Below are 12,140 nucleotides of genomic sequence, written 5' to 3' on the forward strand. Positions count from 1 at the left end.
TACTTTCCTTAAAGAAGTTGGAGCATCAAAATTATTTGTTCTTTCAGAGCAACAAGGTTAGATGTTATTTATAGGGATCAAAGTATTTACAAGATGATAAATAAACTATATTCTACTATTGTCAGAACATCTTTTTAATTTCGCTAATTCAGATCGGAAAATTCCTGTGGGTAACGTTTTTCACTGAGGCAGCTATAATTGCCTGTATTTATTATGCAATAAGTATTATTTTGGCCAACAAAGAGTGCCCAATCCAGTCGGGAACATACCATTGATCGATTTTTCGTACGTTTTTCATACGTTTTTCTAGAATTCGTTGATTCCAAATGTAGGATGTTTGATGCACAGTATTTTCAAAGCTTCCCTGTCTGTGGAAAAAATAGCCACAAAAGATAATCCTATAACACGTTTATATGGCTTATTCGTCTCTCAGGCTCTTTCTAGAGCATTATCAGAATTACCTTTAATTGGTCATAAAGACGATCATTTGAGAGACGATAATGTGTAGCTTCACCGTTCTTAGGCACTCTTCATGATAGATAGCATTCTAAAATAAGTTCTAAAAAGAACGAGATATTGAGGGTGGATATCGATTTTATCCTTACAAAGGCTAAATCATTCCAGAGGGAACGGTCTTACCTTTAAAAATTGTAACGTTCTAAATGACGATGGAATCCCAGATACTCGACACAGGTGGCGCAACCGTATTTCAAACAAGCTTGATCAAAGATATATTCGGCTGCAAATAATAGTCAAGAAGAAGGAAATGTTAACGAGTGGATATATATTTTTATATGGTCGATAAATTCTAAAGTCAAAAAATATGATAGCTAAATTCTACCTGACATATACATGATAATAACGGATGTATAAGCGCTGCTCATAAGAGGAATTGTAAGGTTGAGACCGATTGGAAAATATATAGCGATTTCCAATAGGCACCGCCTTGATATTAAAAACAATCAATCTTTTTCAAGAATAATTTTCTCCACTCAGGTATTAATTAGGCCTGAAAATGCAGCATTATTTAGTTCTCCATATTCGAAATTAGGCAGGATACCAGCACCCAAAAACGTTTTTGCTTTCTATCTCTATCTTTAACTTCTTTCATGCCCATATTTTGAACCATTAGAAGTCTGCATTTTGGGAAACAAAAGCGCCATTCTTGTTTTGAATAACTTCTGTATATGATTTAGAAATTTTCCTTTGTCTTGATTCTCAAAATAACTGTTTATATAGAATGTTTCTGTTAAATAGAGATTCCGATATGTATTTAACTATGTCACAATTATATATGAGCTCCTATCTGTATGTCTTCTCTTTGCGGTACTATCTGTTGTTGTTGTAAGAATTATCTGGCAATTTGTTAAAGTATTACCATCAAAGTATAAAAGAAAAAAGTTGTATTTGATTAAACACAAGTAAAAGCAACTCTAAAAATGATATCTTTTTAATTTTAGAAACATGCTGATATTGTCCTGATGAAGACACATAGTTGTGTCGAAACGCGTTGACAGACAGGTACCAATTTCGACAATCAGCTCTGGGAATCATCATAATTCTCAATTTTCCCTCAAATTCCAGAGACTACCATAATTGAATAGTGTACTCTCTTTTATATTGTCTTTTTACATTTCTTGTATATGATTGAACATGTTTATATCAATTTTTATCAATGTTATTAAATTTCATATGTCATCATGATTATTGTTTAGATCATCTTTTTCACTTGTGTTTTTATTGTTATACTATTTTTGTGCCAGATATCTACACTGTCTTTTGCCTGGATACTGTATTAATCAACTGTTTTGCCCTGATCCTGGATTCTGATCTCATTCAGGGGGTCCTTGTTTAACGCGACTCTCCATGGGTAGACATGCTTTCTAGTGAGGTGTAAGTGATGCACCTACCTACACTATGGGTTTTCCTACTGATCCCTTGCTAAGATTTGTAGTTAGGGTGTGCTAGGCCCTTTCTACTACAACAGCTGGTTCAGAGAGTATTTCTAAGCTTGTTATATGTACCTAGAGTACCTTATGTGATCTTTCAAATGATATTTCAAGATTATATTTGGTAAAAACAACAGCAAGCTCAAATCCCAACCGCTGCACACCAATGTGAGAAGTTGGCCTGATATATGATGCTCACTAGTTCTAGTGATCACCTTGTATCAGTCCAAACAACCCTTATGGTGATTGGTTGTAAGCCAACCTTATAGACCAGCTATCCTAATGGTAGCATGGACAAAGTAGTCTTAGGCTAAACTCTTTTGGCATGTGAAGCCAGCTGTTTTACCACAATATAACCCCTTGAATACCAAATGAAAGGACACCACACAGGTTGGTATGAAAATAAACAGTCTATTTATTAATAACAACACCTCTGAACTCTTTATGAGGTCAGAGGGCTAAGCACATGATAATCTCTTACGAAAAATACGACAATTTGCACAAAATTACAATGGTGCCCTAGGGGCACGACAAACCATATACTAAGTAAGTGGAATTTGAAAGTCGATAAAAGGAATGGAGCTGTCCAGAGGCTGTAGGATCGATGGGACCACGCTACACTAACTCAAGGTAAGTAATAGGAGGCCCACGGAACGCGTGTGCAGAGTGTGAACTCACACGCGAGATGCGTAACAACGTCTATGGACAGTACAGTTCAAGTAAAAGGTAAGTACGGACAATCCTGACTAGTTAGGACTAAAACGACTGTGGAACTGGACACTAGGACAGTTAAACTACCCTTGAGCACCGAAATGCTCTTGTTACCTCACCCATGGACTGCGGGTGCACAGGTGTCAAAGTGCATCGGGTTCTCGCGTTGAAGTCTATGGAGCCTGAAAGAAAAGATGCTGCAGGCGACCAGGAGGAAGATGTCCGGAGCGATCCAAGGGTGGATCGGTGAAGAAGAGAACCTGAAAGCAGAGGGGACAGTGTTCAAAGTCACTAGCCAGTGACCGGTGTGGAACCAGGAAGGAACCAGGTGCTGTTGTCGCGATCAGGTGAACAGTGGAAGCTTGACTCTGCAGCCACGTGGACCAGGAGGTGTCTTCGACGACCAGGATGGAGGCACAAGCTGTCCCACGCAGGCTCTCGCTGTCGGCGGTGTCGGATCCGGGATTGGACTCAACAGGCCTTGGCAAAGGCAACCCACGCGGTGAGTGGAAAAGACGTCTGGTGCGGACTAGGAGAGTCCGGGGTGCCCCTCTTTTGGAAGGGAGCAAGGGCCAGTCTGGAGCAACCAGACCAGCAGCAAAGATTCAAAGGTTCGTCGTCTAGGAGGCCACTAGCCAGCCGGCAAGTGACCAGACAACGCGTCGAGCAGCAGACAAGCAGAAGGGCCCCACGCAGATCTCGTGGAGGCTGGAGGGCTGATCTTCGGTGCAGGGGCTGCTCGGGGTTGGGGCTTCTCAGTCCCCAAAGCCCTTGGTCGAGTTTACCTCGGGAGTCGTGCTGGAAGCGAAGTGCAGGTTCTTCCAAGATGCCGGTCCCACGTGTCTCGTCGCACCCACGGGTCTCAGCTTTGCTGAAGAGGTGAGTTGAGGTCGGAGAGGTCTGGGAATCCGGGTCTCGTCGGGCTCTGAAGTCTGGATCCTCGAGGGAAGACGACAAAGTGAAGCCGCTGGACGCTTGATGGTGCCTGCAGTTGCAGGGTGGACACTCCTTGCCCACAAGGGAGATTCTTCAGTCTTCTATGGAGCAGAATGTCGAAGGCCAGAGTTTCTTCTTGTTGAATAGTTCAGGATAATCCAATTTGGAATGGGACCAGCTCCTACCTTTGTTCTCCTAAAGGGGGCTGCACTACTGACTAGGTCCCTCCCCTGGGTGGGACCAGGAAGGGGGGTGGCTACACCCCCTATCCTTTGTCCGGTTTCGCGCCAGAGCTGGGGCAGGGATGCCCCAGCAACTGGTTTAAACCGGTGTATGCACAGGACAACTTGTGTGCCCCAGGCATGTCTCATTCCTTTCAGGCCTCCCTACCTCAATACACAAAACCCTGTCTGGGGTGGTGCTAGCACCTCCCAAGGCAGGAAACCCTTTGTCCAAGCCCCCCTCGCTGGAAGGACTCCCAGCAGCAGGAGGTCAGACTTGTGTCTGTGGTGGCAGCATCCATTTTGTGATGCTGAGGCTCGAGTTAACTTTAACCGGGGTTCACAGTTACATACATGTCGTGTCCCTCTAGAAGGGTGGAATGCTACCCCCGTCGCCAGAATTGGCGAGGGGGTAGTATTCCAAATCGTATGACACCTTACTCGACATGTTTTGATAATGTTATACCAGAGTTAGCATTTAACCGCGAGGTTGATCAGGCACTTAAGAGTATATGGTATAGCGTTATCATGGAACAGCTATTAGGACTTGGTTTCGCAAGCTGCAAACGGGCTCAGCTCATGCCAGAGCACCATCTCACATAATTCCAAGCACTCTGCCTTCAGGATTGATAAAGCCTTCCATAGGAGTGACTGATAGGAATGTATGTGTCCATTTTAGGGTTAGATATAGGTATACTATATCTATAGTAAAGGGTGATTACACCACCTTGCCCCAGCTGTCATGCAGCCAGTTTTGTCAGTTTTAGATGGCCAGCCAGGGGTGGCATAATACATGCTTCAGCCCCTGGTAGGCCCTGGGTACACCTATGCCCTGGATAGCTAAGGTATACTGTACAGGGACTGATAAGGTGGCCCTGTACCAATTGGTAAATGCACCTAAAGTACATGGTTGTCAATTTAGAGAGAGAACAGCTAGGCTGTGGGTATGATTAGCAGGCCCACAGCCAGGGAAAGTCGTAAACCAGTGAAGCAAAAAGCAAAAATCTGGGGTGACCATAGGATTGCAGACCCCACTCTCCTACAGCAGGTACTCACCCTTTCACAGTAAACAATAATTGGCATAGCCAATAGGTCTCGCCTTTGGGACCTTATAAGTATTTAGCTATGCAGCACAATTTCCTTTATGCAACAACATCTACTGTTGCATGGGTAAACACATATAAGGTCCCAAAGGCGAGACCTATTGGCTATGCCAATGCTTGTTTAATTTTTTTTTTAGCCTTGCTGCTATCCAGCATGCTCACAAATCATTGCCAATGTCCATGCTGCGCATCATGAGCAATAGGCAATGGCACAGCCACTAGTCTCAAAGGCAAGACCTATTCGCCCTGCCAATGCTTGTTAGGTCTCAGCACAGCACCCTTATGATTTTGATTAATATTTCAGTTAATCTCCTCGTATGAAAAAGAAAAAAATATGACCTGTGGCAAAAATCCTATCACATAAAGAAAGCAATTGCTCTCTTTTCCATGTTTTAGTGAAAATTCATTTAGAAGCAGATAACATATAGTCACAATAAAAGCAGATAACATCTGTTGTAACAATAAACATCCATTTCAAAGAAGATGAGGGCTTCTTTGAAGTGCATGTGGCATAGTAAAACATAGCTACAAATGACAAGAGGTTTAACAAGGACGACAAGGAAGAAGTAAAAGTAGTTTCTCAATCACAGCGTGATTGGCAGAAGGACAGCAATCAAGCTGAAGCAATCAGTACTTGGTAAAAGCTCCAGTTGAAAGAAGAGGAAGGGAAGGCAGCAGGCGCTAGGTCAATTAGAAGGCAGCAAATAAGAGTGACAATGAAGCCAACCAATGGTAAGCAATGGGCAGGCTGCAATCCACTTGTATACAATATCTCTCACAAGCTGTCACTGTTTCATGGAAGACCTAAATGCATACTTACATGTATGGAGGGGCTTTTATTCACCCCTCTTCATCCGTTGGCTATTCAGCGTTCATTCATCTTTACTCTTGTCGACGGCAGTATGCAGCAAGTGGCAGTGGTCCAGGCCAGTCAAGTCATTGGCTCTCTTGCACTGTGAATGATGTAATTTTGCCTAGTCACATGGACATCGGTCTAAAAAGAAATTCACTTCAGTGCATGTATGTCAATAACTTTGCCAGTGTTTTTTTGTTTTTATTCTTTAGCCTTTTATTTTTTTCAGTTTCTATTTTATCTTTATACTATGTCTTTAGCTTACTGTACTTTAACACTGTTAGTACCTTTTTTCTTTGTGCCAATATCAAATCTTTCTGTGATGTGCATTTAACTAAAAGAGATTTCCTTAGTTTTTTTAAACACATAACCCTGCTAGGAAATATCGCTTCTATTCTATTAAAATCATATGGCAGTATTATTTTTGAACTTTAAATATGTATTGCAGGTTTATGGCCATCATGTTTAGGCAGCATTTGTTCATTTTTTTTTTTTTGCATTATACTAGTCAGACCATTTGACTTAGCACATGATTGTTTGTATTACTTTTAGGCTTGATTCGTTTTGCTTTTAAAACTCTTAATGCTTTTGATTTGGAGCTTAAACCCGGCTTTGCTGCCCTTGTGTCACTTGACTTCAGCGTTGGGCAGAGGCCCCATGTCATTTCCCCTGTGGCATTGAAACTAGGAGATGTGTGTTAGTCCCTCCTCGTCATGTCTTTCAGGCTCTTGCATCACCCTGGTGGCTGTGAGTAGTAATTCATTTATCTCAGACACTGGAAATATGAATTGCCTCAAGTCACTGTATGCTGCCTTTCTCGTGGTTACATCACGTTAGCACAGTTCAGTTCGAAGATCACACTTGCTTTTCAGATGAAGAAAGTTGTCGGGTAATCGGTGCCACAGTTCACCTGTGCGTCACTATATCAGTGCATCGTGGCAGTTCACTCGTATCTTGTGTTTGGAAGATTGCGAGTGCCTAACTCAAAATGATTTCAGAGAACGACCTGATTTCAATTGGTGCATGTCCAAAACACGCATCAGACTCACGATTTTTTTTTTTTCACAACTGTCAGACTCACGATTTTTAAACTGCAAATTATGCTTTTTCCCCCCAAATCCCACACCAGGTGTTTTAAATTGTTTCCATGTAGGTCATGAACTCTTTGTTAAATCTAAAAGATGTAACCTTCAGTGTCTGTCTGCAGTCCCTGATTCATATAGGTTGATGTTCCGTAAGTGCTGTAAATATGTACAAGCTCAATTATTGCCCTCTTTTTCTCTCCATTATGTCCTAATTTTTGCTAAACTGTATCAGCCTGACCCCAGCCCTCGCCCAACCCATCTTTGAAGTATATATATTTAGTACTTGAAATCCTTACTGCAAATAAATGTTGTACATGACATTTCATTTTGTAGTAAAACACAATAAGTAGAAAGAGCTGTGTGCTTAAGATGTTAATTAAAAAAAATAAGTTATATTTGTTTTCATAATAGCTCAATCTGAAAAATAAGACATTTAAAAAAGTTGTGGCACGAAAAAAAATATTATAATAATCTGACACCATGACCAGGTCAAGTAGGCCAATTCATACTCAGGCTGTGCTTACCTATCTAGGGTATTGAACACGTCATGGAAAGGTATGTTGCACATGGCCATGATCACTGCAACAGATATGCAAGCAAAGGGGCTTCTACTGTTGGTTTCATTGTGATGATGACTCTGAAAATATATCACGCGGCTCAGTGACACCCTGGGACTTAAAAGGAAATTAGGCAGAATTTTGGGGTTAGTTTGAAACATAAAACAAAATACTCTGCACTGGTTACAACATTCCTATAACTTTAATACACCCCTTGTTTCATGCAAACTCAAATTAAGGTAAATGCAAGAGCCCAAGGATTTCCTATTTTAAATCTAATTTTTAATCTACAATATTTTTTCCAGTACTGTTTTCTCTAGTGTTTTAGGCTGGTTCATTTCTGCCCTGTTTTTTAGCTAATTTTTGCTGTCGCAACCTCGCAATGCCTGAAATCCTCACCTTGTGTCTTTTTGAGAGCAGCGTTTGAACACAGACATGGATGTGTCCAACTGGTCGCCACTTTCCATCTGTCATACTTCGGTATAGACCTCTAAGCTGGGCCACTTGACAGTAGCAAGCGTGTATCTTCTGCACCTTCTCTCTTTACTAGTATGTGCAGCTGAAGTTTTATTTATTTAATTTATTTTTGGGGCTTTAGACAGCACAAACTGGACCAGCTGGGTGTCCGAGCACTACAATCCAAAAACAATGTAGTTCTATTACATTAGATTTTGTTACCATAGATTACAAATTGGAAGTTCCAAACGGGAAGAGTCATTATTTAATTAAGGCACTTGCTGTGCTGGGTGCCATGTCTTCCCTTCCATTCTTGTGACTCTCATTGTTGGACCAGGCCCTGAGCCAGATTATAAAGGGGCCTAAGAATAATAGAACAAAAACTGTAGGAGTTATTTCTACTGTATTCCCAGAAATTAGAACCCAGAATTGTTAAAGAGCAGCATATCAGCAATGTCACACGACTGTGGAGCCCATTGTTGGCCACCTTGATTCATCTCTTGGAAGCACACATTTGAAAAAGAGCCTTTTCCTTCACTCCCCCCCCCCCCCGCCTAAAGAGCCTTTCAGTGATGAAAGCGTTATCCACATCCTAAGACTCTCCTGGAGTGGGTAAGTCTAGTGGACAGGCGATCTCTCCTCCTGACTCCATCCCGTTGGTCAATACAAAACTTTGCCATGCACCAGAAGTTTTTGGCTAAGTAGACAATCTAGACTGAAAACAGTGAAGGGGAAGTTGTTGGGTGGACGATAGTTAAGGAAGGGATTGTGGGAAGCGAATGATGGTAGAGTTTCATAATTAAAGGTCTGTTGTAAATAGTGTCACATGGTGGACAGATAAAGAGTGAGAGGTTTTTGGTCTTGCGTTAGGCAAGCTTCACAAGTTGAGTGTATGCTCAATGATGCCTGTGCCACCGAGATGGACCTATCAAGCATTTTCAACAGGCACATCTGAAGTGGGAGGATGTGTGGGCAATTTTCATCTTTGACTGGTGCGGCGTCAGCGGTCACCAGATGGTTGAAATATGGGTTGCTGGGTAGTACTGAGTATCCTTAGGATATAGCTGGCAGGTTTACAAGTAGTGATGAGAGTGAGGCCCTATATGTCGATCTTGCAAAAGAGATAGAGACGTGCCTTTGGGGAAGGTGCTCGCCTGTTATGAAATAGCAGCCAACCAGGCTGGCTTCACGTGTTGTTTTGGGGCTCGTTTACGCAACTGTGCACACAAGAACCTCTTACACTGACGTGGTACTATATTCAAAATTAGGCAGTAGAACATGTATGTAGGCCAGGGTTGTCCACACATACTCTTCTTCAATCTCAAAACGTTCTTCTTCTCATCTCCCCCAACCCAGAAGGAAGACTTCTGTAGAAGGTATTTCATATTAAGTAAATAATATTGTCATGAGATGTCAGCCCCTAAAAGGAGAGCGACATGTCTATGACTGCTGAGCATCTTTAATAGATGTTGACCTGTAGCTGTAAAGTGAGTTGTTGATTGATGCAGTCTTGGTCTTTTAATATCCGCAGCCTTTGTTTGGAGTCTCTGAAGCTAAAGAAACCTACTGTGGGGCAATTTGCACGTAAATACTTATTAGGGTGGAAGCACATTCTATGCTTGCATTAATATACGTTTTGCAAATTCGTTTTTTATTTAGATTTCTTGCTGCAGAATGTTTTGTACCACTTTGTTCGCCATAAGTTGCGAGGGTATGCTCAGACGTGAGTCCCTTGCTCACTTTGCCACTGGATTCAAGCAAGCCGGGCTGAAGACGGCTCAAATGCCAGAAACCGGTCCTCGGAAGCTTGTTTCCGGTCCAGGGAAGGCATGGCTTGGCAGTTCGGGCTGGACTGTTCCCATGAGGCACAGGGTCAGACTGATTTGCATATGACCATGTCTGAACTGGGGTGGCAAAGTGGGCTAAAGAACGGTGATGGATTAAACCCAGATCTGTTGACTGGGTGTGAGTGTTTGATTGGTTCAGATGCTCCGTCCATCACCACCCCCTTTTGTACCACTTTGTTCGCCATAAGTTGGGAGGGTATGCTCAGACGTGAGTCCCTTGCTCACTTTGCCACTGGATTCAAGCAAGTCGGGCTGAAGACAGCTGAAATGCCAGAAACCGGTCCTCGGAAGTTTGTTTCCGGTCCAGGGAAGGCATTGCTTGGCAGTTCGGGCTGGACTGTTCCCATGAGGCACAGGGTCAGACTGATTTGCATATGGCCATATCTGAACTTGGGTGGCAGAGTGGGCTAAAGAATGGTGATGGATTAAACCCAGATCTGTTGACTGGGTGTGAGTGTTTGATTGGTTCAGATGCTCTGTCCATCACCACCACCCCCTTTTGTACCGCAGAATGTTTCCCAGCATCATAGTGCTGTATATGTCACGTTTTTCTCTCTGTACAACTCATTGATACTCAGTTATCAACCTAAGAGGCATGAAAAATGGGGATGACACTGCATGGTTGAATTTGTAACCTGCAAGTAACACATAAATACCTCAGCAATAAGGCTTTTCTCACTGTGAAAGACATTGTAGTTTTTTTCCCTAAATGTATTTATTACATTTTGTACATGTAAACATGTGGTCACATCATAGCAACTATAATGGCATGGTTATAAAAGAGTTCCACTTTCAATGGATGACTGAGTCGTCAGTGTCCACAGGATGACAATATCTATATGGTACTCGGGGCTCTGTAGGATGGCCCGCCAATCATCGTCCTGTTGTGTATAGTATAATATTAACACAACTGGTGTTAAACCGTTAAAAGAAAACAATGAACCGATCTGGCCCGTGAATGAGTAATGGCTGAATGTCTCTGGCGTCAATGTCCTCTCACACGGGTGCACTATTATTGCATAGGAGTCTCAGTGGGTGGCGTTTCAGCATCCACGCCATCATTTCAATACCTCAGTAGTCTCCCTAAGGTATTATGCATCTGGGGGAAGGGGGTGGGGTAGAGTCGAAAAGCGGGCCATCCCCATCCTGTGTCTCAAGAAAGGCTGAAAGCACCTCAAGCCCATGCCCAGATGTTGGAGTTTATATAGCTTGATGGGCATTTCATTAATGTCCGACATATACAGTGCCAATCCAGGTGGATTAGTACAGGTGTATTTTTTGGTATTATACAAAATAAACCTCATCTGAATTGAATAAGCAGAGTGAACCAGTGGCTTGAGCAGATGTGAACCAAGGTTCGACTAATTAGTTCAGGTTTCATCTTTTACTCATGTAAATTCAGATAATTGGGTCAAGAGGAATTTTCCATTTGCAAAGTAATACAAATTTTCACAATTAAGTTGTAGCACTGGCTGGATTATGAGTACTTCTGGATGAATGGACATTTTTTGTGAACACTAATTAACTCAGATTTTTGTGGCAATTTGTAAGCAGTTTATCAAGACATGCATATTTAGTTTTGTCAAAGGAAGGAAGGACTGAGTATGTATGAAGGACTGGTAAGGAGGTTAGTGAACATCCTCATATTCTAATTGTGGAAAAAAGATTCTTATTCTCGATTAATATTTTTAGTCAGTCAGTCAAAAAGCTTTTATTGGTTAATAACCATAAAAAGACATATTTACATATATACAAGTAAAATAAGAGTATTTACAATGCTAAAAATCCTCAAGGGATACTAAGTCATACAAATGTTAAAAGGATTAAAATAGAACAGACATAAATGGCTCAATATGCAATACAATGAGACTCACAGTGGGGCACCCCAAACAGTTTGTTAATGTGAAGCCTCCCAACAACAGTCAACATACAATCCCAGGGGCAGTAGTCAATGGTTTTACATTTTTTAATATTGCACACCTAGAATACCACATATTTTCTTCGTGTGTAGAAACTAAAAGAAAAAGTATAGGTGCTAATGGGCTTTGTGTTGTTTTTCAATTTATGGATATCTTCTACAAGGGGGACTGCACATGTGGAAATGTTACAAATGTGGCTACTCCTGGAACTCCTTTGAAAATTCAAAAGAAGTTGGAAATCTGCGGCAATCATACGAGTTTTTCTGTGGCCCCATATTTCACATTTTTTCTTCTGATGTTGCAATGCTGGCCCAGTGATGGAGGAAAGCCACATTTAATGGAAGGTTTCTGCTACATTTGGGGGCTCTGTAGTATTGTCAAGGTTCAGTTGCATGCTGAAAGTCCAGTGATTTCTTTTGGAACAACCTCCACCACTGGTAGAAGAATTCAATATGTTGGCTCATGTACTCCGTGCTGGTGAATTGTTAATCTAAGTTAGTCAG

The 12,140-nt window shown here is 41.9% G+C and overlaps 1 protein-coding gene across 1 annotated transcript in view; it reads left to right on the forward strand.

Moving 5' to 3' along the window:
- The window catches only part of TIMM44 (translocase of inner mitochondrial membrane 44), a 138,303-nt gene that overhangs the window by 19,930 nt on the left and 106,233 nt on the right, over positions 1-12,140 (forward strand). The gene's annotated exons all lie outside the window — the stretch shown is intronic.

Source organism: Lissotriton helveticus, chromosome 12 (assembly GCF_964261635.1).
Source record: "Lissotriton helveticus chromosome 12, aLisHel1.1, whole genome shotgun sequence".
Lineage (NCBI taxonomy): Eukaryota > Metazoa > Chordata > Amphibia > Caudata > Salamandridae > Lissotriton > Lissotriton helveticus.